The following is a 27,451-nucleotide window of genomic DNA, read 5'->3' as shown; positions in this document are numbered from 1 at the left end:
AATCTTTGGGCAGCCAATTTAGACAACACGCTCTGGATTCACAAGCCACATCAAGAGTAGAGGCGCTGATGCAGAATTAGTATTCTCACATCATAACTTTGAAAATTTAACCAAGATCAGTCCTGCTTTGTGAACACCAGTGCTGGTGTTGGTCCTAAATGGTGAAGTTTTGTTTGTTTTTATAGCCCACAGTACACCGATCAGACAGTACATTATGACCAACTCCTTGTTTCTATGCTCATTGTCCATTTTATCAGCTCCTCTTACTATATAGGTGTACTTTGTAGTTCTACAATTACAGACTGTAGTCCATCTGTTTCTCTGCATACTTTGTTAGCCCCCTTTTACCCTGACCCCCATGGACCCTCACAGAGCAGGTACTATTTGGGTGGTGGATCATTCTCAGCACTGCATTAACACTGATGTGATGGTGGTAGTGTGTTAGTGTGTGTTGCACTGGTCTGCATGGATCAGACACAGCAGTGCTGCTGGAGTTTTTAAACACCTCAGTGTCACTGCTGGACAGAGAATAGTCCACCAACCAAAAATATCCAGCCAACAGCGTCCTGTGGGCAGCGATCTGTGACCACTGATGAAGGACTAGAGGATGACCAACACAAACTGTGCAGCAGATGAGCTATCATCTCTGACTTTTTATCTACAAGGTGGACTGAAAAGGTAGGAGTGTCTAATAGAGTGGACACAGTGTTTAAAAACTCCAGCAGCACTGCTGTGTCTGATCCACTCATACCAGCACAACACACACTAACACACCACCACCACGTCAGTGTTACTGCAGTGCTGCGAACGATCCACCACCCAAATAGTACCTGCTCTGTGAGGGTCAATGGATGTCCTGACCACTGAAGAACAGGGTAAAAGGGGGCTAACAAAGTATGCAGAGAAACAGATGGACAGATGGTCTGTTATTGTAGAACTACAAAGTACACGCAGAGTGCTGGCTCCCCATGTAACTCTGTTATCAGCTCCCTGAGTTGCCCTAGTCCTGGGCTCCTTGGGTCGCACAAATGCCACCTCCGCTGATTGCTCAATCGCCGGATTCCTGGCTCGCTCCAGTGCCGGCTTCCTAGGTCACTCCAGTTCAACACCCTGAATTTGCCAGCTAAAGTGCCAGCTAGCTGGGACAGTGCAGGCTCACTGTGTTGCCACCCCAGGTTTCTCCAGTGCCAACTAACTGGTTAGCACCAGTGCCGGCTCCTGAAGTCACTCCTATACTGGCTACCTGAATTTCTCTAGTGCTGGCTTGCTGGGTCTTTCCAGCGCAAACTTCTTAGGTCGCTCCAGTGCTGGTTCCTTAGGTCACTCTAGGACCAGCTCCCAGAATGGCTCTAGTTCCGCCTTGTTGGGTTGCTCTAATGCCAGCCCCCTGGTTCACTCCAGTGGCGACTTCTTATGTCACTCCAATGCCAGCTCCCCAGGTTGCTCCATTGCCAGCTTGCTTGTTCATTCTAGGGGCAGCTTCCTGAATTGCTGTAGCACTGGCTATCTGAGCTGCTACAGTGCCAGCCAGCCTTCAAATTGCCTGCTCCCAGTGTATCTAGTGTCCTGTCCCAGTATTTCTTCCTATGTCTTGTCCAGTCACCATCTGTCCTCATTCCTGTCTATGTGTTTGTCTCTGTTCCAGTTCTTGTGTTTTTGTCCCGGTCCAGTTTTCTGTTCTGTTTCCTTTCCTTGTCACCATCTCCTGTCTGGGGTCCAGTCACAGTTTCCCTGTTCTGGCTAAGATGGGTTATTTTAAATCTCTGTACGGGGTGTGGAAATTGTGTGTGTGTGTGTGTGTGTGTGTGTGTGTGTGTGAGGGGAACGGTATTTGGAGGGAGGATAATAATTTGAGTGTGTGGAGTATATCTGGAACATTTACCTTATTAGTAATGAAATGGCTGCACAAATATGAAAGTACAAATTCAAGATCTACCTGCTTGTAACCCCACAAAAACATTTTTTTAATTACCTTTAAAACTGTTTGCATTTCCAAGCCTTTCAAAACCGTAATCACCTGAAGGCTGATGCTAAAGTCTTTTATCTATAATTAGATTCACTGAAACATCTGGAAGGAAAACTAACACATCATCTCTCTCTTTCTACCTGTGCCATGTCTAAGAGATAACAAAACAAAAGAGACTCTTGTTTATCAGTGGTCGGCTAACTGTAAGTGTTCTGAGGGTTGCTCAGAGGTAAATCGGTTCAAGCTGATCTTAAAACTCAAAGTTAGTGCTCGTGCAAGGCTAATAAGTGGGATAAAGGCTATATCACTGAGTAAATTTCACATCCTGGGTGGTCTTGCTTACTCATGTTTGGGTCAAAGAAAGGTTATGAGGGGAGAGAGAGAGAGAGAATGTGAGGAGATGAGGGAAATGAAGATCAGGCTTTCTTGTCTTTAATATTCACATACACATACAGTGGTAGTAACAGTTAAATACATATCATTGTGCATTTTAAGTAATTATACACAAATCCTAGTAGTTTTCTGACAGGTATACAGCTTACACCTGGGAATCACGCAGAAATCACCTCTTGACTGACTTGCCTATCGTGTGTGCAGCTTTGTCATGCTCACTGAATGTGAAATAGCATGTTATTGATGGTGAAGATTTTGCTACTTTAATCTGATCTGCTGATGTGGGAAGCGTGAAAGAGCATGCCATAGCTAGCCTAGTAAATCCTAAGAGCTTGCCGTTGTGTTACATTAGCCTTCTAAGACTCATTGCCCCTAATACTTCAAAATGAGACAATTTGTACAAGTGGAAAACCATATTGTTTTGTAAAGAGCTGACAATGACCCATTTTCATAACTTTTTAGAGTAATAATACTGATCTAGAATCAGCTTATGCTTTTTTTTTCATCTAACAATAAAATTCCATGACCTGATGAGACCTGGTCTTAGATCAGTGCTCTGAGATGCTTGATAAATGTGGGTCAATAAACGAACAATCTGTCCCAAAACACAGACATGTCAGAATGAGGAAGGACACTTTTTTTATGTAGGATGAGATCTTTTCGGTCAAAATGCAGATTGTTGTCTGTGAGAGTACTGCAAGGCTAGAGGAGAAGTGGGATTTAATTAACAAGCATCCCTCATTACCTCTTAATCTGCTCTGATTATCACAGATTAAAGTGAGAAAACTTTAATCCAGCACGGAATAGACTGAAGTCACAGCAGAGCTATCTGTCCTGCTAAACTCTTTTAAAGCAAGAGACATCATTTGCCTTTATAATGCCAGCTGGCTGGTTATACAAAATTTTCCCAAATGTTTTGACTCCAAATGTTGTTGATCAGCCAAGATAGGTTTGTTGTAGGTTAATGTAGCTAACATGTAATGGAAACTTATAACCCAGAAATTAGCAAGCATAGATCATCACCAACTCGTTGCAAACTGTTTCAAATTATTAAATAATTTCAAATAGACTTTCTTATATGGTTTATGGCACTGTACAGGCCTTAATATTGCTGCTACTACTTTTTTGATGTGCAGCATACCTTTGCAAGTCTATTTGAGATTACATAATTTGAGACAAATGTGTGATGATTTGTGCAGTTTTCACAGTGCTAATTAACTAAGTTTCCATTACTCATTAGCTACATTAACCATTGTTTCAATGCAGAGCTAAAGAGTGTCCTAGCAGATTGGCTACATTTGGAATCTGAAAAAAAAAATGTTTATTTCTTCCAGAACCTATTTAAAAAGGTTTAAATTTAAACCAGTCATATTAGTCTTTTAATGCTGTTGTTGGCCCATCACTCTGAAATAAAATGAATGCAGATTTTAAGAATGAAGGGAATTATGCTGGTGATGGTGCATCAGATGGGCACAAAAGTAGTTTATTTGTTAGCCCCCTTTTACCCTATTCTTCAATGGACAGGACCCCTACAGGACCTCTTCAGAGCAGGTACTATTTGGGTGGTGGATCATTCTCAGCACTGCAGTAACACTGACGTTGTGGTAGCGTGTGTATGTTCTAGTACAAGTATATCAGACCACTGTGCTGCTGGAGTTTTTAAACACCGTGTCCACTCACTGTCTACTCCATTATACACACCTACCTTGGTCCACATTGTATGTGCAATCTCAGAGACGGTAGCTCATCTGTTCATGCACAGTCTTTGTTCATCATCCTCTAGTTCTTCATCAGTGGTCACAGGACGCTTTTGGCTTGATAGTTTTGGTTCAGTTCATTATTCAAATGTATGTGCAGTTAAATTCCTGTGTCAGCTATGGGTGTACCTTAAGTGAATTCCCTAATTAGAAGGTCTGTCCATTATAATGAAAATCAGTTGATGTGGCAAATGAATTCACATGGTGATTTCACTCCAAATAAATTATTATTAATATGACATATTTCCATTTTCTCTTCACAGTGAATTCATATGTGAAAAGGCAGTCAAGCCTGAGAAGTGTTATGGCCCGCTGTAGGGGTGTTCAAAATTGTATTACATGTGCCCTTCTGACATGGCTGGGTAAATATATTTTAGTATCTACTACTGGAATTAGTTGTTGCTGTGGTTCTTTTGAGGAGGAGATATAGAGAGAAAGTAGGAGTTTGTACTGAGGTACTGTCTTCAGGAATGTTCTGGAATCCTTTGCGCTGAGATCATGAGGGTTGCGCGGTCGTCATGGCAGCTGTGGAAAATGGCCTCCAGGTTCTGTTGATAATGGAGAGAGAAAGGTAAATGCACTACTAAGTCTGGAATAGAGCAAGAGAGAATCCTCAACAAAGCCCATCCCAGACCAATTTGTCAGAATCAGCTCACTGACTGAGCATGAGTTGACAACTTGAAGGATGTGTGCATCTGTATGTGTGTTAATTTGTTTTTGTGCATATTGGCTACTGAAATTAAAGAGAAATGAAAATTTTCATTAAAAAACAAACATAGTCTCTCAGAGTAGATTAATGTGAATTGGTGCATTGTAAAGAAACCTCTCAAAAGTGCTGGTAATATGAACTGAGGTATTGATGCCTATAAACACATGTATTTATCTGTCTCAAGTGACATCACTATGACTGTGCTGCCATTTCAGTGACCAAGGGAATCAAAATATATTCTGTGACCTTCATTAATGCAAGAGCAGCCATCAGAAAACAGAAATTAAGTTTTACTGTATTCCTGTTTAATGACTTCAACGTTTGACGTCAGGTGACGTTGTTGATCAATGCTTATTGTGCAAAAGTCATCAAAACTAATCAAACTGATCAACACTATTACTATGCTATTAGGATGTGTTAACTTATTTTTTATTTAGAAAATCAAAATGCTATTTGAAGGGGTAATTTTTGCATATAACTGTATGTGATAGGTTTACCTTTGATTATTAGGTCAAAATAGAAGGAATGGATAGCAAAATAGATAGCACTACCCATCACTTTTGCCTAGCGTACTGTTGTAATTTATCATGTCACCATTCCTCCATTGTAGATTTATGCCCAGATCCTCTTGTCTGTGCACCATACCTTATTTGTCATGACACACATTGTAAGTGAAAGCATTTTGACTTTGCACCCTACACCTGGTTTTGATATAATTTTTAAAGTGTGGTACTGCTGGTTGTATTTTTGCCATATCGCCCACCCATACATCTCGATGCTCACAGCACAGTGACTGTTTGGAGGGTTCATATGTATAATGTAGCCTTTAGCAGTATCAGTACTATAAAGACCGGTATCACTATAACATTTAACAAACAATATGTAAACATGTGCAGCCTTTGTCTGCAGTCAAATGCTTTTTTTCAGTTTGATGTGTTTCTACATCTTAATGCATGTAACATTGTTACAGGATATGGAAAGAACATCTTGTTTTTTAACTTTGTTTTTAACCCAATAAAGCGCAGTAACACCAAAACCTTTAAGAACAGACCCATACGCACATAAAATCTTCCTTTATACTGCGTTCTTTCTGATCTCTTGACTATATTTTAATGTTTACACATGGTTTTCAGTTTATCATTTTGGTTTCTACAATCAAAACTATGACAATTTATACATTTTATGCTGATAATTTATAGATTTCCTCAACCTTACAAAGCACTGGCAACACATGGGAATAATGTGCTTTTGCTTTTTGCTGTCGTACGGTTTTTGTAAAACGATGGTTCAAAGACAATCTTTCCCATTGGAAATGAATGGCAGAAGGTTCAGAACATTCAAACTGCCACAAGTTGTGTCACAATCTCTCACATAGACACTCATACACAGTACACACAGACTAACATGCATACAGCCTAAAGCACAGCAGTAACAGCAAAAAAATGGATTTAATGTTCATTGGATTTAATGTTGCAGTGAATTTAAGGAAACAGTGGCTTTAATGGAGCAGTGGATTTAAGGTAGCAAGGGATTTAAGGTGGACTTGGATTTAAGGAGACATTGGCTGTAAGGGGGCAGTGGATTCAAGTTAGCTATGGATTTAAGGTTTCAGTAGATTTAAGGTGGCAGTGAATTTAAGATGGCAGTGGATTTAAGGGAGCACTGAGTTTAAAATAGCAATTTAAGGTAGCACAAGGTTTAAGGTGGCAGTGGATTTAAGGTAGCGATGGATTTTAAGGCATCAGAAGTTGTAAAGTGCCTGTGGATTATATGTGGCAATGTATTAAGTGTAGCAGTGGATTTAAGGAAGCCGGAGATTTAAGGTGGCAGTGGATTTAAGGTGACATTGGATTCAAGGTCGTGACCTAGCTAGTCGGTGGAACTGGCCAAGACTAAATTGGTGGAAAAATGAAATAAACGTAATTTTGGACCCAGATGTCTTGCAAGGTTTTTTGGTCAACTAAGATATCTACATGCTGCTTTTGTTAGTTTAGTTAAAGGCTAATCTATGCTAACACTAGAGTTTTGATTTGTTCTCATCCAAATAGGTTTTAGTTTTTAATTTTTTAAATGAGTTTTTAGTTTTAATTACACCACTATTTAAGAATAAACACAAATAGACTTTTATTTTTGACTCTTGACACTCCCAATATAAAGTCAGCAGTCTGCATTGGTAGCTCAGTGCATGGATTAGCAAAGTTTTTCTTTCCCTATTCAGCATTTCATTCTTCCCTTTTTTTGTCTAGATGGAAAAGAAAAAATGATTTAAAATTGGATCAGTGGAACAATTTTATGAATTCTGTCAACCTTTTTTTAACGTTTGAAACGTTTCATTGTATGTATATCAATGTTCATTCCATATATATCAAAGTTCATTGTATATATGTATCAATGTTCATGAAATAATATTTCCCTGTGGGGGAGCTAATATGCTAACACATTTAATATTTTAGCCTTGTTTGCCTTGGTGACTAAAAGTAGAGTTCAGTAGAAGCAATCGTGTTCTCTGTCCCAGATTCCAGCACAACTAAAAGCTAGTGTTCCTCTGCACTTCTGAAGCGATAGGCCTTGACAGGCTTGAAGCCCACACAGAGAGCCAACTGACAAAAACTTTAAGCTTTAAGACCTAAACTAGCACACAGATGGGGCTGTTTCTCCGTTAGCGCTTATCTCTTTCTTTCCCCTCTGTTTTCATCTGTGTCTCTGCTGCTGTATCCTCCTACTCTTGCTTTCACTTTGACCTTTTTTTGCTTGTTTGTGGCCTTGCCTAGCTTTCCCTGTGCAGTTTTCTTCCCTGTGATCGTGTCTCTAAAATGTTTGGAGCTAACATAGCAGCTCCCCTTAAGTAATGCCACTGTTTGGAAATATATCTGTATGTCAGATATGACTGTAGAGGGAATGAATGAATACCTGTCCCTCTTGCTCTGGCTCAGGTTTATTTCCTATTTTTCTTGATCTCATGAATTCAATTTAGCCATGTGAAAATTAAAATTCCATTAGTAAATATTTAATTATTGATCTCAAGAATGTAAGTTACACATCTGAAAATTAAAATTCTACTGGTAAATTAAAATCTCATTTGTAAGAAATAGACTTTATTAGTAAAAATGTCATTTTCACATGTGTAAATTGAATTTCAGTAAAATGCAATAAAAGCTTTGAATGTGTAATTAGGATCTCAGTTTACTCTTCACCTATTTGGATTACAAGCTAAACCTACTTCCATACACAGAAGAGGGGGAGGAAAAAGAGGCTGTTTTAAGTGTAGTGCCAGTTAAGTCTGCCAATATGATATCCTGCTCAAGGAGGCTATTTGCTCTTAATGTCATGGTAAATGTGGCAGTGTGTTTTATGAATCTGGCCCATTGTGTCTGTATGTTAGTTAGGACAGTTCCTGAGCTGCCATGTGTTCATTGTACGCCTGTGACATGGTCTTTTAAGGTATCACTGGTGTGTGCAAATTGTGTGTGCACAAGCACATCTGCCTACATGGCAGGCACAAGTATGTGCATGTGTCTGTTTATATTTCGTATATAAAATTGTTAGTTCTAAGTGTAATTTGATTCCCTTAGAAAGTAACATGGAAAAACATTTTAAAAAAACTGTTACTAAAGTGTGTTTGTAACTAATATGCTATTATCACTCAAGGAAGTAATAGAGGGAACAGATTGAAATTGGGTGTTAGTGTGCAAAGAATCGTTATCTCTCTCGCTATGTACAAACCTTTTTATCTTTTATCTTGCTCTAGATTGTGAGCCTCTTATGGCTAATAATTGAGCAACTTCTCTTATGCTATGTTCACATTACAAGTCTTACCATTTAAACCTCACAGCAATGTTCCAACATCTAGTGTAAAGTCTTTACAGACAAGTAGAGGCCGTTACTGCAAAAAAGTGATGAAAATCCCCTTAAACATACTGTTGATAGATTGATAGACAGCAGATGTCTACAAACGTTTGGACATACAGTGTTGCTAGTTTTCTTTAGTGATTACGTTAGCATTGTCTTTAGGGACCATCAAAATCGACATATTATTTGGGCCATAGAGGATGCGAGTAAATGCTCCCTCGAATGCCTCCATACAAAAAATATGATGAAATATTTAGCAGAATGTCAGTTTGAATGAGAGTGCTATAACTCTGGCTTATTTCTACAGTTATCTTATAGTAAATAAAATATCCCATAATCCTTACAGATACAGGAGTGCGCACTCTGTAAAATGTTAGTGACATGGCGAACTTCATTGGGACTTAAATTTCTTTAGCTACATAAGCTAAAGTACTTGAGACAGAATGACTGTAATAATAATTACATCACTGCACTTGTTAAAAATTAATTCCTCCTGTTTTTCATTTTTTTTGCCTAATTAAATGCTTAAGGTGTGAACAGAGTCATTCAGAGTGGTGTGATGTGGTCCAAAGTGAATAATGCTTTTTAAAGCATTCTTAACAGTTCTACCCCTGCCAATAAATTTTTTTTTCATTTAGTTTTTGTTCACTTACCTGCAGCTGAACTGTGCCCTTTATACCCAGATTTCTTCCCCTCCATACTTTCCTTTTACACACACACACACACACACACACACACACACACACACACACACACACACACCTACAGGTTTTCAGAGCTGTGTGGGGACACGTCTGAATTTTTATTTTTTTTTTTAAATCATATATGAGCCACTTTGGCTATGTTTACAACATAAATCTTGTTGCTAAATTCTGATTTTTTGCTTAGATCTGATCTTTGAAATTTGATGATTGACATTCATGTTGGTAAGTGGTGATTCAAATCTGACATTGAGTCACAAACCTGTGTTCTGAAATGTGCACACATCCTAATCAATAACATCATGCAAGTTAACCATGTGGTCATGAACAACAAACAAGCAAATCAGAAAAATAAACCTTCATTGTGAAGATAATTTACTTTGAACTGTTTTCAGCTGTTCATTATCAGAGTGAGATAAAGGTGACACAAAGTTTATTTAACTTCAGGTTATGCGCTGCTGACACATTACTCCTTAATGATGGTATATACGCAGTGGGGGGAATGAAAACACATAGATTCCAGTCTGATCGTTGTCATTAAGGTCGCATGGCCATGGATTGGATGCATATCTGATCAAGAAACACATACTGAAGTGGCTTAGATCTGAAAAGATCAGATTTGTGTTTTCTTACAGCTCTGACAAAAGAAGATCCGTGTCACAAGACAAAACAATTGTGCCATTTCAACCAGGTATTGTGAATGTAGCCATTGTCTCTGTCTCTCTCTCACACTCACTCTCACACACATACACACACACACACACACACACACACACACACACACACACACACACCTACAACCCCATTTTTCATTAAAAGGTAGGATGCTGTGCAAAATGTAAATCAAAATGTAAAGACAGAATACAATGACTTGCAGAATGCAAATCTTTTAAACCCCATATTTAATTGAAAATAGTACAAAGACAACACATTAAATGTTGAAACTGTTGTTGTTTTTGGATATATGACCATTTCATTGAATTTTTTCTTTTCAGGCTGTGAACCAGTCATGGAGAATAATTAAGGCTGTATAAGGCTTTGTTCTCATTACAGATATTTCAAGGCAATCCACTTTCTTGCTCAGATCCAGTCTTTCTGCCTTGATGGTAAAAAAACTGATTTGTGCCATTTCAGCCTGATAATGTGAAGTAATTTCCGATTGTTTTTATTTTTAGAATGAGCCAGTTTGTCTGGATTAATATTACCAGGTTGAAGTGGCCCAAGTGCATTTTTTGCCTTGATATGACATAGATCTGATGTTTTCAGGGCTGTGTGGATACACACATCTCCATCCATCATCTAAACCGCTTATCCTTCTGGGTCACGGTGGGGTGCTGGAGCCTATCCCAGCTGTCATTGACTTTGGCTACATTCACATTACAAACCTTATTGCTGAATTCTGATTTTCTGCATTTCTGCCTTTATTATACACGCAGGGTGTAAGTCAGGTTTTGGACTGCAAGTAAAAGTGGCCTAAATCTGATTTCCTGTCTAAATTAGGCTTTTTTGATTGGTTGTTCAGATTATCTTTGTAATGAGACCTATATCTAACGACTATCTTTCCTTGAGATTAATAGTCCTTTCATGTGATATCAAAAGCTAGGCAAACTGCTGCTTTAAATTTGGAAGACAAATAGCAGACACTAAAATGACCATGCTGACATAAGAATACAGAAAATCCATTAAAGTGGGAATTTTGGGAAGGGTTGTCACAGTGGGTGAACTGTACACCAGCAAGGTGTAGGTAATATAAAAGCCTGCCCATGTTTCTGATCTCAGAATCTGACACTTGTCTCTAATGAAAGACATGATTTGGACTCAGGAAATGGATGGTTTTCAGCTGGAATGATGTCATCAGTCTAAAAGCTACACCAGTATTCAAAGCGTCATGGGAAATGAGATGGAATTAAGAGCTATTACAACCCAGAAAGAAAAAAAATCTACAGTATCTGTCTGTGCCAACATTAAAACTGCTCTGAAGACTCATATTTCTAAACTCTGTCGTTTTTCAGAGCAGGTCCTTTTTCTTCTTTCTTTTTGTCAGTGAGTATCCTGCTATATTTGTGCTGGTTTAGTCGGCCTTCATTTCCCTTTTTGCTTTAGATCATAAATATGGAAATATAGAAAGTTTAGAATCCACACTTTCAACAGAATTTCCAATAAGCTAAGAGTGACAATTAATACAGAATTACAACATGCTTTTGTCATGGTCCTTGATAAATGCACATTTAAAAGGTTAATAAGTCACAGAAATGTTTGATGTGCGCTGTAAGTTGTAAGGATGCAATGATATGGGAATACATACGTTTATGGTGATGCCATGTATACACATTTATTAAATGTGGAAACTGGCCCTACATACATCTGGATTAGCTTTAAAAAGAAATGTAATGTTACAAATGCAATAAAGTAAATAAAATGCAGAGGGGTGGGTGATATGGCAAAATTATATACAATACTTTAAGACATTGTCACTATGAATAGTTTGCATCATGATTAGTTTTGATCTGAGATTTAATAAGTTGGAACAAACAAAGAGCTTGTAGTGTCGTGTGTAAAAAAAAAAAATAGTACTACAATAATATGCCTACAACTACAATGATATTCAGTGTTTTAGAAACTACACTGTACTGTATCCAATTAAACAGGCTTAATTATGCTCACTTTGTAATTAAGTACTGATGATATCCACAATATGCTCAGAAAATGTATTGTGTCATAATAACAATGATAATAAAACATCGACATATTGCCCACCCCTTGCTCCATGCCAAGGTTCCTTATTGGAAGAGTCACTGTAAAACTGCAATATGTTTAAGAATGGCCAAACAGTGTTCATGTGTATGAACACTAGCTTAGAGCTAACATATTATTTGAAATCACACAAATGTGCTTGCAGAAGTTAGCATTAGTGTATTTTTTGAACTTACCATTTTTTCTATTTTTTGCGTTATGACATATATGACCTGAATGTCTCTAATTGCAGTTCTTTACCAGTGCATCTTAGCACAGTAGACCAGTATAGCCCAAACATTGTGCTATTTCAGAATGTAATAAATGTGTCATCAAATATTGATTTGAAATATCGATCAAATCTAATTATTTGTCAGATCCAAAAATGTTGGTCAAAATAACACAGGTCAATCTTTTACCTTGTTACTTCAGGGTGATTTTATATATTGAAAGGCATATAACCATCTTGGTGTACCTATATATAATTAAAATTTGGCATTTTGTCCATATTGTGCAGCCCTGCTGTCTGGACATGTTCACTGATTTGCACCAATTCCATGTATTAATATATCTCTACTTTTTTGTCTCTTTTCTTCTTTTACCTGTTTATTTCTCTATAGCAGCTCTTTTCTCTCACAGTCCTTTTCTCTGTCTTCCTTTAGTCACTCTAAGTGGTCTCTCTATACTATTGATCTCTCTCTCTCTCTCTCTCTTTCTCAATCCTTTTACTCTGAATGTGTTTATGAATTTATCAAGAATTTATCTCCAGCAATGGACACATCATTACTGTGATTTGTGGTAATCAAATAGAGAACTGTCTGGCTGCTGTCAGGTTTCTCTCTCTCTCTCACTCTCTCTCTTTTAAATCAACTTCTTCAAGAAGGGTGATCTGCATTTGATGTGTACTGCTCGGAACGATTCTGAAACTGATGTTGGATCACACTCGACAATCCAATTCATCCCAAAAGTGGGGTTGATATTAGGGCTCTGTGCAGGCCACTGGAGTTCTTCCACACCAAACTCCTTAAGCCATGTACAGCTGGTGAAATAAGTATTGAACACGTCACCAATTTTCTAAGTAAATATATAAGGCGCTATTGACATGAAATTCTCACCAGGTGTCGGTAACAACCCATCCAATACACACATGCAAAGAAATCAAACCATAGATGTCCATAAATGATGTGTAATAATGAGAAAGGACACAGGGAAAAGGTATTGAACACATAAAGAAAGAGAGGTGCAAAAAGCCATGGAAAGTCATGACACCAGCTGAAATCTATCAGTAATCTAGCAATCCTGCCACTTTGCAAATTAATATCAGCTGGTTCAACTGATGGCCTATAAAAAGGTGTCTCATTACCAAGGTGCCACAAAAGAAACATCTCATGATGGGTAAAACCAGTGAGCTCTCTCAAGACCTTTGCAACCTTATTGTTGCAAAACATACTGATGGCATTGGTTACAGAAGAATTTCTAAACTACTGAAGGTTCCAGTGAGCACTGTTGGGGCCATAATCCGGGAGTGGAAAGAACATCACTTCACCATAAACCGGCCACGACCAGGTGCTCCCCGCAAGATTTCAGACAGAGGAGTGAAAAGAATTATCAGAAGAGTTGTCCAAGAGCCAAGGACCACTTGTGGAGAGCTACAGAAAGACCTGGAATCAGCAGGTACAATTGTTTCAAAGAAAACAATAAGTAATGCACTCAACCGCCATGGTCTGTATGCACGCTCACCATGCAAGACTCCATTGCTGAAGAAAAAGCATGTTGAAGCATGTTTAAAGTTTGCTCAACAACATTTAGACAAGCCTGTGAAATACTAGGAGAATATAGTCTGGTAAGATGAGACCAGAATTGAACTCTTTGGATGCCATAATACACACCATGTTTGGAGGTCAAAAGGCACAGCATATCACCCCAGAAACACCATACCAACAGTGAAGTTTGGAGGTGGGAACAGCATGGTGTGGGGCTGTTTTTCAGCATACGGCACTGGCACGCCTCATATAATTGAAGGAAGGATGAATGGACAAATGTACCGAGACATTCTTGTTAAAAATCTGCTGTTATCTACCAGGATGATGAAGATGAAATGAGGGTGGACATTTCAGCAAGACAATGATCCCAAACACACAGCCAAGGAAACTCTCAATTGGTTTCAGAGAAAGAAAATAAAGCTGCTAGAATGGCCCAGCCAATCACCTGACCTGAATCCAACTGAAAATCTTTGGAAGGAACTGAAGCTCAGAGTTCATAGAAGGAGCCTATGGAACCTTGAGTAATTGAAGAGTGTTTGTGTGAAGAATGGGCCAAAATCACACCTGAGCAATGTATGCGACTAGTTTCTCCATACAGGAGGCGTCTTGAAGCTGTCATCACCAACAAAGGCTTTTGTACGAAGTATTAAATAAATTTCAGTAAGTCTGTTCAATATTTTTTCCCTGTGTCATTTCTCATTATTACACATAACTTAATTTATGGACATCTATGGTTTGATTTCTTTGCATGTGTGGATTGGGTGGGTTGTTACCGACACCTGGTGAGAATTTCATGTCAATAGCGCCTTTAGAAATATATTTACTTAGAAAATTGGTGACGTGTTCAATACTTATTTCACCCGCTGTATTTATGGACCTCTCTTTGAGCACACAGGCACAGTCATGTTGTAGCAGGAAAAAGCCTTCCCCAAAATGTTGGCACAAAGTTGGAAGCCTTTTATTGTCTAACATGTCTTTGTATGCTGTTGCATTAACATTACCCTTTACTGGAACTAAGGGGCCAAGCCCAAACCCTGAGCCCCAGACCCAGACCATTAATCTTCTCTACCAACCTTTACTGTTAGAACTGTGTATTTCAGTAGGTAGCCTTCTCCTGGCATCTGCGAAACCCAGATTTGTTTATCAAACTGCCAGACAGTAAAGTGTGATTAATCACTCCAGAGAACAAGTTTCCACAGCTCCAGAGTCCATTGTGTACTGTAGCTGTGGCGCAACAAATAAGTCCCTACTTGCATAACAGTTACATACCTGAAGAATTCCATACATACATACATCATCTAAACCACTTATCCTTCTGGGTCGCGGTGGGGTGCTGGAGCCTATCCCAGCTGTCATTGGGCGGAAGACAGGATACATCGCAGGGCAGACAGACATACATTCACACCCAGGGGCAATTTAGCATGTCCAGTTGGCCTGACTGCATGTTTTTGGACTGTGGGTGGAAACTGGAGTGCCCGGAGGAAACCCACGCAGACACGGGGAGAACATTCAAACTCCACACAGAAATGGCCCTGGTCGCCTGGCTGGGAATCGAACCCAGGCCATTCTTGCTGTGAGGCAACAGTGCTACCCACTGCGCCACCGTGCCGCCCTGAAGAATTCCAGTCTGGAAGAATTCTTTCCAAGAATTTAAGCATTATCATGGTACAGAGACAGCATCACTGAAAATAGTAAACAATCTCTTATTAGCTTTTTTACATCTTTTATTAGCTAGAAAACACTAAGAGTAAAAGAGCAGCTCTTTCCTGGTTCAGATCCTCCCTGACTGATCGTTATCAATTTGCAAATGTAAACGGCGAATCATCTGTTTATACAAAAGAACGGTGCTCCACAAGACTTTGTTTTAGGACCTCTGTTATTCCTATTATATGTATTATCACTGAGTACTGTTATCAGTAAACATGACATCAATTTCTACTGCTATGAACAGAATTTTATCAGGAAACACAATTTTCTAATAAACTGCTTCATTCTGTTAATAAATGTTTATATTCATTTGTATGTTCATGAAGAGGGATATCTGTCTATCAGAATATCCAGTTCACTTGTAGTGTTTCTAATTGTAATTTGTTTATTATTTGGCTGATTGTTTAAACAACATTGTAAAAAATGGAAAATGATAAAAGTTGATTTGAGGTGTTTAGAGGTTTGAATAGATGTAAAATATTGATTTTGGTCATCTAAACTAAATTTTTGCTTTGCATTGTTTCATTGGAAGTATTTTAGATGAATTAAACCATTTAAATTGCTTCTACATGAAATATTTTTTTTAGGTTAAAGTGACTGTTCTTTTTTCCTCCACTGTAAAAAAAAAAAATCAATACATCAACGAAATGTTCAAAAGAGAATATTATATTTTATTGTATAGAGACAAATTAAGAAAAGAAACTAAACAATCTAGTACTTTATTTTGCTAAGAAAAAAAGTCACAGATACTGTGAAAGCTTACATTACCTGGTGTGCATTATTTGGCCACGTGTTTTGATCCACATCACACCTAATGTCCTGTCTTGCACAGGACAAGCACTTGTTTATTATGTTATGAGCCCATAAAGGACCATGCATTGTGAACAAAATAACTCCAGACCTCTTTTTATAGATGGCCAACACCTGGGTAGAACAGCTCAGATGAGCATCAACTTTAATTGATAAATAAGACAAACTAACACACTACCTGTTAAATGTAGCTTGCTTTTATGCTGCAAAAAAACTTTAAGATTAGCGATGTAACCTGCATTTATTTTGCTGACTGAGAGAAAAAAAAGGCAGATGCGAGACACTTTAATGGCCACTTCGTTTAGTAGTTGACGGTGTTTGCCTGATTAGCATCATGATTTAGTATGAAGTGGACAAAAATGTGCAAAATGTTTTCATAATATTTTCATTCAGTTTCGAGCCAGGTATCAGTTCACTCAAAAACTAAAACAGATAGCAATACTCAGCCCACCACCAAATTGTAAAATCTTTTCCCTTATTCCTATTGCTCTGGTTGCTATCCTGTGTCAGCCAGAGGAGGATGGGTTCCCCTTTTGAGTCTTGGTTCCTATCAAGGTTTCTTCCTCTTTTCTGTAAAGCTGCTTTGTGACAACGCCTGTTGTAAAAAGCATTATATATAAATAAACTTTGACTTGACTTGACTGCTCTTAAGGAGTTTTTCTTTGGCGCTTTCACCCTTGGCTTGCTCACTGGGGCTTGGGCCTGGATTTTCTATAAAGCTGCTACACCACTCCAGCTGACACTTGGCATTGCATAATTGCATATAGCTCCCGATGCACAGTTCTTGTGCTGATGTTGCTTCCAGAAAAGTTTGGAACTCTTCTGTGAGTAATGCAACAGAATGTAAGCTTTTTTTTTTGTTTTGTTTCAGCTCTCTGTGGCTCTGCTCTGTGAGTTGGCTGAACTGTTGTTACTCCTAGACACTTTGGCCATGTACTTGCTTATTAGCCTTATGTTTTCACATGTTGTCAGTATATGTGGAAAATACATAGTACGTGAGCTTCCATAACGTTAATAGATGTTGTATTTTAAAAATATTTCAGTGGTTTTTAAAGAGTGAACTGTTTGGACTTTCAGAAAAAACACAGCTGTGGGAATTATGGAGATCTACTGAATATTAACACTTTACCCTCCACCTTCTTTTGATTAAACCTATTTGTGCATTATCCATGAGCTGTGCATGTGTGTGCACTGTGTGTTTGCCACATGTAGGTGTTACACACCCTCTGCAGTCATTCATGTATTGCATGATCTCTAACCTCTAAGTCCTCAAGCCTGTTTAGTGCATTTGAGCATCTGTGACTTATTCCTTATAATTACATCATGCTTCTGCTATGTGGGATTTATGAGATATGTTGCCCATTTGACAGGAGTTTTTCTTGTGGTCAGTGAAGGCCGTACTTAGCAGTGCAGTTGAACTTAACGCTGCCAGCTTCCTGCTTTGAATTTGATTTAATATGTCTGAACTAATTGGATCAGGTATGCTGCTGGTGATTATTTAATGTTTTTTTTTTTTTTAATTCCTAGTTTCACATATTTTGGGAGCAATGAGAAATTATGAATATTTTGTAGTTGTGTCATTGCAACTAAAAAGGTTTTTACTTATTTACTGTTTATAACTTCTCACTGCTTTTGAAATGTGAGGCATTCTGGGTATTAATTTTTGAATAGTAGTGTAGCAAATAAAAGTAGACTCAGGTGAAGTGATGAATCAGGCCCAAGTTGCAGTATTTGGCAAGGAAACACATCCATTAAAAGTAGATGAAAGACTCTGCCTTTGTTTTCACTCTTGCATGGAAGATAAAGTGAAGTCATTCAGAGCGTTCCATTCTGAAGGCAGCTGTGCTAACCAGTCACTGCCTTCAAAGGTGTCCCTCTCTTTAGGCTACATTTTAACCAAAAAGGAACCTTAGCAGACATCACATTTGGGACAGTCTTCAGAACCATCATACATCAAAACTTTTACTGCACTGTGCATGTGATATTTACTTACTCACAGATGCTTATAATCTTACACTTACCTCTAGCTGTAAAGGTGGATTACCTTAGTAAATAAGAATGGCTCCCAAATTTGCAGCAGCTGTTTTCCTTGCATTGACAATGTCATGGGAATGCATTGTGTACAAAGCACAGGCTGCTTTAAGGAGTCGTGTCTGGCATTGTATACTAGACCTGGTAGCCCAGTATTACAGATGACTGTGAGTACTAGTTTGTGGATCATTTCAATTCACTCACTATCCTCCTCCACTGCAGTTTCTTTCTGTGTTTTCCCCTACATGTGCTGGAAAAGTGACCTGTCGTCAGCTACATTTTCTCCCTGTAACATCCCATTTTCTTACGGTGCATTTATATCGCCCTGGCACATCGACTCACCGCAATGTATCCTATTAATTTAAATGGGAAGCATAGGTTCCTTCAGAAGTGGCCACACGTTGCATGATGGGTCCGGTGAGTCAAAAAGTTGAACAGAGCTGAATCAGAGACCTTCCCTCAGGGGGAGATGGCTCAGAGAAAGTGAATGGGAGTAAGTGGAGGAAATGCCTGAATACCCGGAACAAACTTCTGTTTTGTGGACATAGATTGTAAGCTGCAATGTCTCTAGTATGAAAAAACAAAGGTTTTGTGAGACGAGTAACAGCAAGATGGCGTTGCGACAGGGGATAGGGTTCATTTACAGCACTGTATTGGCATCTTAGAAAATTCATTTTCTTGCCAAACGGACTCAAGAACATTAAGAAAAAATAAAATACTGTGTAAAAGTTTGTGATAAATGACTGGTACATACCTGTAGGTCCTTCTTTTAAGTAGTACAATAACTGAAAAGGGTATTTGTTGGTTTTCAGACATTATAAGCCCTTAGCCATTATAAATACTTCAATGACAATCTAAACAACTCATGAATCTCAAAGATTTAATTTGGCTAGCTAAAGTGGGCTTACTCATGCCTTTTCTGATAGCAATTCCATTGTTTTACTCCAGAAAAATGAGTTGAAGCAGGACGAAGTGGCACATATTAATGTAAACCAGCAAACATTAAAACTGTTCTCTTATCCCATGAATTTACTTTTATTTCACAGTTTTCAGATGATAAAAGGTGTGTACACATTGCACAACAGGTTGTAGCAGACAGTATCAGAGACAATAACCCAGTGTCTCTAACAGTACTAAATTAAGTTTAAGCAGCAGTGCCAATTGGACATGCTAAATTTCCCCTAGGTGTAAGAATCAGAATAAAGTTATGGCCAGATATGCTTACACATACAAGAAATTTGGTTTTGGTTACAGGAGCTCACAGTGCACAGTATCTGACAAACATTTACATGTAGTAAATAAAATAAAATAAAATAAAACATGCATTCCTACCATCACTCTCACACGAAGGAGTGTTTGAACTGCTGCTACACACACACACACACACACACACACACAGTCATACCTGTAAACCTGTGAGTGTGTGTGTGTGTGTGTGTGTGTGTGTGTGTGTGTGCATGTGTATGTCTGTCTCTCTGCCCTGTAGGTTATTTCCAGCCTTTCGCCTAGTGACCGCTGAGAAAAAAGCTAGAGAAGGAGAAGCTCTGTTTGAGAAGGAGAAGCTCAATTTGAACTGCTGCTACACACACACACACACACACACACACAGTCATACCTGTAAACCTGTGAGTGTGTGTGTGTGCGCATGTGTATGTCTGTCTCTCTGCCCTGTAGGTTGTTTCCAGCTTTTCGCCTAGTGACCGTTGAGATAGGCTCCAGATACACTTTTCCCCTGGGGTTTTCATATTTTATTATTTCATTATTAATATCATTATTTCATATTTTATTATTTCATTATTAATATCATGACATTAGATCATTGACTTCATTTTGGATTGAGAGTATTATATGCATATCTATAATTTCTCTCTCCCTTTGTTTCTCTCATTTTTTCTCTCTATATTTCAATTTGTCTTTCCATTTTTGTCATTTTCTTTCTATCCTTCTTGCGTCTGTCTTGCTCTCTCCCTCTGTCTTTCTCTCCCCTTCTTCCTCCCTCTCTCTTGTTCTCCTTCTCATTCTCCCTCTCTATCTCTGCCTCTTTCACTCTCTTCTCCTTCTCTAGCTTTTTTCTTTCTTTTTCTTGCTGCCTCTATCTTGTTCTCTCTCTTTCTCTCCTTTCTGTCTCTCTTCTCTTTCTTGATGCACATGTGAGTTTATACAGGTGTGTGTGTGTGTGTGTGTGTGTGTGAGAGAGAGAGAGAGTAGGCTCCGGTCTGAGGAATGAAAAGAGCCAACACAAGGCAGAGAAATGTATAGATGATACTGGCATTTTGAGAGGAATGTCTTGAAGGGGTTCCATTTCAGGAAAATAGTTGGATGTCCTGCACGTTTTCCTTTACAGCTCTCTCTCTTGCATGCGCGATAGTTTATTTCAGTTCGGTTAAGCTCTCCCTCTGTTTTGTTACACTCTCTCTACTCTTGTGCTATCTCTTTTGATTCAGTTCAGTCTAGTCCCATTTAGTTCAACTGAAGACAGATCACAGCTGTTTATAAAAAATACATCCCAGAGAGGCGAAATGTTTCAGAAATAAAGATGGGGTGGGTTAGGGTTAGGGTTAGGGTACACCACTCTGTGAAAGTCTGTGTGGGCAAATAGTGCAACAATTCAAAAATAATGTTTCTCAACAAAAATAGCAAAGCATTTTGGGATTTCTTCATATACAATACATATGATTATTAAACCATTCAGAGAATCTGGGGAAATCTCTGTATGCAAGGGACAACGCCAAAAACCAGTATTGGCCAGCCAAGACCCTGCATTAAAAACAGACAAGGTTTTGTAGTGCAAAATCAGTGCATAGGCTGAGGAACACTTTGAGAAACCGCATCTTTCAGGGCTAAAGAGGATTCTTTAAATTTTTCATAGGCTTCGTAGTAAAAGAGTCTGGATGTTAAACTGGCCTGCCTGCAGTCCAGACCTGTCATCAAGCAAGCAAGGAAGGGAAAACATTTTACTTTCAAAACTATAGCAGTTGGTCTCAGTTCCCAAACACTTCCAGAGTGCTGTTAAATAAAGAGATGACACAGTGGTAAACTATGGGAGGCAAATCCAGCCAAAAAAGAAATTAAAATTAAAACCATAAAATGAAAATGCAAACCTCTTTTTGCCATTTCTTTTTCCAAACATCTGCGCAAATATCCTGCCAAAATTGAAAATGAAATGAAATGCCTACATTTGCAATTTCATTTTTCACATGAGCACGAGCCATTTGTGACAAAAATAAAAATAAATGTAAAACAGCTATTTGTCATTTCATTTTAGTCGTTATTCTGGGTTTTTCATGGCCAAATCTAAAATGAAAAAGCTAATAGAGAAAAGAAAATCCAAGCTTCACTTTGGCTTTGGCTTTTCTCCATGAAGTGCAGAATACATGTCAAAACCAAAATCAAAATGCAATGTTTACATTGTTATTTCTTTTTCATAGCAATCGGCTGCAGATCTGACAAAATGAAAATGAAAATGCAAAACTGATAAATCAACAGCAAAGTGACGGTTTGTGATTCAGTTTTCGGCGTCGACGCGCTTTAAGTGTCAGAATGAAAAGGCAAATGCAAACGAACATCAGCGCCACCTGCTGGACATTTACTTTTCATTTTCGACTTTTCGATTTCGTTTTCAAATTGACCAACATGCAAATATATGTTAATTAGCACTGGGCGGGGCTACGGGGTACATTTTGGGACATCCTCAGACCACCGAGTCAGAGCGGCATCATTCCTCAAGCTAAACGACTTTGAGTCTCGAGAAAATCCATCGTGATGACTCAGATCTGGTGAAACTGAACGTCAGCACAAACACCGTCAGACCAAATGGCCTCAGTGAAAAGGTGTCAGACCAAACGCAGGCCTGGTCGAGCATATAGTGGTTCATATAACTTAGAAAACTATTATGTATCTCAATATAAATGCCAGTATAACATTTCCAGTTTTTTCTGACGGTGTTTGTGCTGACGTTCAGTTTCACCAGATCTGAGACATGACGATGCCCCCCCCGCCCCAAATAACTCGACTTGCTATTTCTGTCCTTCGCAAGTGCTGTCCTCCAGGCACCTTTTCTGTCTATTTCTTTTTCTACTCTCTCCATTCTGTGGGTACTCTCAGGCTTTTTGCATTGGGGTGAGCCAGACTCAGGAGACTGCTAGGGGAGAGGGAGAGAAGTACAAAAACCGAATTGAGCATGTCACACACGCACGTCCTGTTCAGACAATGCTCCTTGGCTCTTGATTTTTGAGAGTGTGTGAAGGGACAACCCAGGAAATGTGTGTGCCTGAGAGAAAGAGAGGCGTGGGGTGGGGGTGAGTGAGGGAGAGAGAGAAAGTGCAGCAGTGGGCTTTAGGGCAGGAAGAAAAGTTTTTCAGCTGCGAAGGAGAGGAGTGGGGACTCTCACTTTGTTTTGCTGTATCATTCACTCTTGGATTGTTATATGGACATATGAGACAGCACAGGGACGATAGGGTGAGTAGCACAGACCCTTAATATTCCACATTCTTCCACACACGCACACATACACGTTATATAGATTGATATATATATATATATATATATATATATATATATATATATATACACACAGTACTGTGTATTTACAGTCAGAGACCACCCTTCATTTATTTAATTTCCACTCAAAAATGGCCATGAAGTACAAGCTATTCATGATATTCATGCTATTCAAGTTATTTCAGGATCTATTTCTGAGGAGATTAAATATAAATCACTTGTATAAAGAAAAGGAAAGGTCAAATGAAAACAAGTGGAAAAAAAACACACACAGAGACACATTTTCTAAGACTCTTATCCTTCTGGGTCGTGGGGAGTAGAAAAAACAGGAGTTCCCAAAACCTGAGTTCAAAAAAGAAGTGCATCTTCAGAGAAAACTGCTCTCAAAACAACTATGCAGGACCTGGTAGACTGCCAAAACTGTAAACATCAGATAAGCAGCACTTAAAACTTTCATCTTTGTGAGATAGGTAAAAGATCAAGCTCCACTTTGCGTCTGATCTGAAAAAATTCACAGGTGATGCTGTCTATCCTTCCACTGTGAGATGACAACGCAATGAGTTTGAAAGGATGCATAGCTATCAAGAAGTTGTTACTGAGGAAAGGACATAGAAAAATTGCACTAGAACACAGAAACTGGACATCTGAGGTCAAGTAAGGTTTTATGAATGTAGATTGTAAATTGGGAGTGTAACTGGGATTACTTCAATTGTGAGAAGCAGAAAATGCAACCAACTTCTTAGACTGAACTTTGGCATTGTGCAAAAATATCCCTGCAGATTTCTGTGAAGACCTGAAAGCAAGTCTCCCAAAAGAGTGGTAGTTGTAATAAAGGCTAAGTGTGAACACATTAAACACTGAAAAAAGTGTTTAATGTGTTGAGGCTTCTATGTAAAAAAGTGTTTAATGTGTTGAGGCTTCTATGTAATTTTGTTGAGGCTTCAATGTAATTTTCTATTAAACATGTCTTCTGCTTTTACCTTTTTTACTGAAACTGAAAAATAAATAATTTTTACTTAATGATCATTTTCACTGAAGGTAAAAAATTAATAAAAGGTCTTTGACCTTTGCACATTACTGTATATTAGGGGTGAGCGGAAAACTCGATTCTTAGATGCATCGCGATGCAAACGTGGACGATTCTGAATCGATTGACAAATATCAAAAATCGATTTTGTAAATATTTAATTTATAACGTAATATTGACGGAACGCAAAAGGCGGAACTTGGAAGTGCAGAAGTGCAGTGCCCAGACACTCTGTGACGTGCACATAACAAAACCACAACTGGATGAGCGAGAAGTCCGACCAGCACCCTCTGCATTAAAAGCTAGGTTGGGTCAGAAATCAACAACCCAAATGTTAAGAGCTATTTTGTCCTTTTAACAAAAATCAAACCACATTTGGGAGCCACAACATTTTATGTTCAGTATGTGCTAATGTCCTAGTATAAGCTAAAAAATATGCTCTTAGCTTTAGCTGTAGCTGCTTTCCTCCCATTTTCACCAGAAAACTTTGCCTCAAAAGTAGAAGAGTTTCTTGTAAAATGTCTCTCAACGTTCGACTGTTTTACGAGCTGAAGTCTGAAAGAAATATGAAAGAAAACGGGTAGGACAGCTGTAACATGTGCTGCGTGGACATCTATTGCCACTGGATCTTATGTCACCGTAACTGCGCATTTTATTGCAGATGAGTGGCAGCCAGTGTCTCATGTGCTCCAAACAAGGAGCTTCAAAAGTGCTTCAAGATGCTTCGACAATTGCTTTATAATCGCATCGCAGCCCTCTGAACTGTAATCAAATCGAATTGTGAGGTGCCTAGAGATTCCCACCGCTACTGTATATAATTGAATAAATTTATTAATTGGTTGCTACAGGCAAAAAACCTGGACTGCATGTTCACATAATAAATACATATAACTACATTACATCTACACATATATACAGTGTACAATACAAGACAACAGTGCAAAATAACTGTGCAGGAGGCAATAACATCTATCAGAAACATTCACATTCAGTGGTGTGTTAATATTTTTGCGATGTTTGCAAATTAAAAGCTAAACCAGACAGATGCTTCTAGCTAGCCAAAGACTGTGCATCTACAGAGGTTTCTGTCCACTTCATTTGATTTACACACAGCCTCTGCTGGGTATTAAGTAGCTGTGCCTGATTTGTTTTGCTGATGTTAGCGGAATTTCCTGATACGTTTTACTGGTTACTAACTATTTTAGGGCAGAGGGACTGGGTTTATGTTTGCGCATTTGTGTGTGTGGGTTTGTGCTTGGACCTGAGTGCATGTGTGTGTAATCATACTGTGCATAATGGAGCTATGATAATCAATCTACACTTAAGCCTGTCACAATTATTACATTATCACCTAATCACAACTATTTGAGTCACTCTCAACAAAACGTCTGCCTTTGTGCTAAAACACCTTTAGAGGGCAGTTGTTAGTGATGTTTGTTTATAACTTTAGAGGATGGCAGTGAGTAATGTTTGTTTATTTGCTGTTTGTTAATACCTTTAGAGTCCATGTGTCAAACACAATTTTTGGCACACTCCTGTTCGGCCTGCAAAATTATTTTAATTTTCTATTAATATTAGTCCGCTTCACCATGAGCTGCACTACAGTCCCCAGCATGCACTGCAACATAAAGTGTGCTCTAAACTCCTTTCCCAGCAACAATCTATGGGCCAGCAGTTACACAAAGTAAAAACATGTCAGGTGTCTAGTTTGAGCAAATAGACAGTTTTAAAAAAACCTACCTCCTGGGGACATTTAAAGAGGTTTAACAGTTATCTGTAGCTAATGTAGCCTGTTGTATTATAAAATCATTTTTGAATTGAAAAGTATTCAGTCTAAAAGTCTATTTTGCTGTTGTGGCTTTGGCATATTTTGAATAAACAATGGCCAGATCGGGTCATGGCAAAATGTTAAGTAAAAATGAAATAAAAACACAGCTGGCTCACAGATTTGTTGAGATTTTTTATTATGGCCTATTAGTGGTTGAGTGTGAGAACATTGCTTTAGAGGGTGGCAAGAAAGTTTTTTAGATTATGTTTGTTAAGTGAGTGATATTTGTTTATTTGATTTTTGTTAATATCAATATTAGAAGGCAACAGTAAGTAATGTTTGTTTATTTGAGGCTGTTTATATTTTTAGAGGGCAGTGGTGAGTAATCTTTGTTTATTTGAGTCTGTTTACACCTTCAAAGGGCAGAAATGTATAATGTTTGTTTATGTAATGTTTGTAAATAACACCTTCAGATGGCAGCAGTGAGTAATGCTTGTTTATTTGATATTTGTTAACTTTTGAGGGCAGCTGTAAGTAAAGTTTGCTTATTTGATTTTTAATAACATCTTTAGAGAGCGGCGTAAGTAATGTTTGTTGATTTTAATATTTGTCAATAACACCTTTAGAGGGCAGCAGTGAGTAATGTTTGTTTATTTGACTCTATTTACACCTTTAGAGAGCAGAAGTGAATAATGGTTAATTGATGCATGTTTATTTTAAGACTTTTAGTGGTGAGTAATGTTTGTTTATTTTATGTTTGATAACAGCACATTTAGATGGAGCCAGGGAGTAATATTTGCTTATTTGATGTTTGTTAACAGTACATTTAGATAGCGGCGGGAGTAATGTTTGTTTGTTTGATTCCCTGCTTTCCTCTATCTGTAGTGTCCACTTGCTGCAGAAATAAAACTCTTTCTGTGTGGAACAGTAGTAGGAGAACACATTCCTCCTATCAGCTAATGATGCCTTCTCTCAGTAGATTTTGGATTTGCCCGTATATGGCAGTTTGACTGAGTTTGTGTTTGGATGGCAGAAGGGGAAAGGCCTGTGCTTTTTTTCCCCATCACCCAGCTTCAAAGACAGAACATTAAAACACTGGCATGTGCTCCAATCCACTCAAATGGCACATACTCAGCCATTGTACAAAGTTTATTAACTGGGATCAGGCACAGCTACTATACCTAGCAGAGGTATTTGGACTTAAAAAATCAACAAAACATACTGTTATCACATACAGCAACTTCACGGGTAGAACGCTTTTCAACTAATCAGATTGCGAGGTAGGAATAAACCACAGCACTCAAACTCTGTTAAAAGTTCATGCAGTTAATGGAATCCATTCCGATCGCAGGTTCCCATTGAGGAACTGTTGACATTAAGCTGTATTAAGCCACATGCGCTAGCCATCAAGCATCCATAACTCTTTGCAAAGTTAGGCTTGCAATAAAAGAGGCTGGTTTGAACATTCAGGTTTGAGATTAATGGCTAATACGAAGCTGCATTTCAAAATACGGTGAAATGGGAACAAACTTGCTGTGGTTTTGGAACTCTGACAGTTTTCCAGTGGAGTGGGCCGAGGCTGCGGCTTCCTCCCACCCCACGTTCCCCCTGTTTTTTTTTCCATATGGCTGCTTAAGTAGATTTGCATCTGGAGGTTTTGGGCTGCTTTCCTTGCACAGTCTGGAAGGAATATCAAATGCTTTTTTCACTAAGGCTCACTCATCCGGAGAAAGCTGG

The 27,451-nt window shown here is 38.5% G+C and overlaps 1 protein-coding gene across 2 annotated transcripts in view; it reads left to right on the top strand.

The window, feature by feature from the left end:
- si:ch211-285f17.1 (sickle tail protein homolog) overlaps nucleotides 1-27,451 on the top strand; it is a 233,006-nt gene that overhangs the window by 12,483 nt on the left and 193,072 nt on the right. The window contains exon 1 of one of the 2 annotated variants that reach the window (XM_036564674.1): nucleotides 22,587-22,877. The exons of the other annotated variant lie outside the window; for it this stretch is intronic. The gene's annotated coding sequence lies outside the window, so the exon portion shown is untranslated. Of the gene's footprint in view, nucleotides 1-22,586; nucleotides 22,878-27,451 lie in introns of those variants that run through there. 2 annotated transcript variants of the gene reach the window in all.

Source organism: Colossoma macropomum, unplaced genomic scaffold, assembly GCF_904425465.1.
Source record: "Colossoma macropomum unplaced genomic scaffold, Colossoma_macropomum, whole genome shotgun sequence".
NCBI classification, from domain to species: Eukaryota; Metazoa; Chordata; class Actinopteri; order Characiformes; family Serrasalmidae; genus Colossoma; species Colossoma macropomum.
The sequence above is the reverse complement of the archived record's forward strand: the minus strand, read 5'-3'. Positions and strand labels throughout refer to the sequence as shown.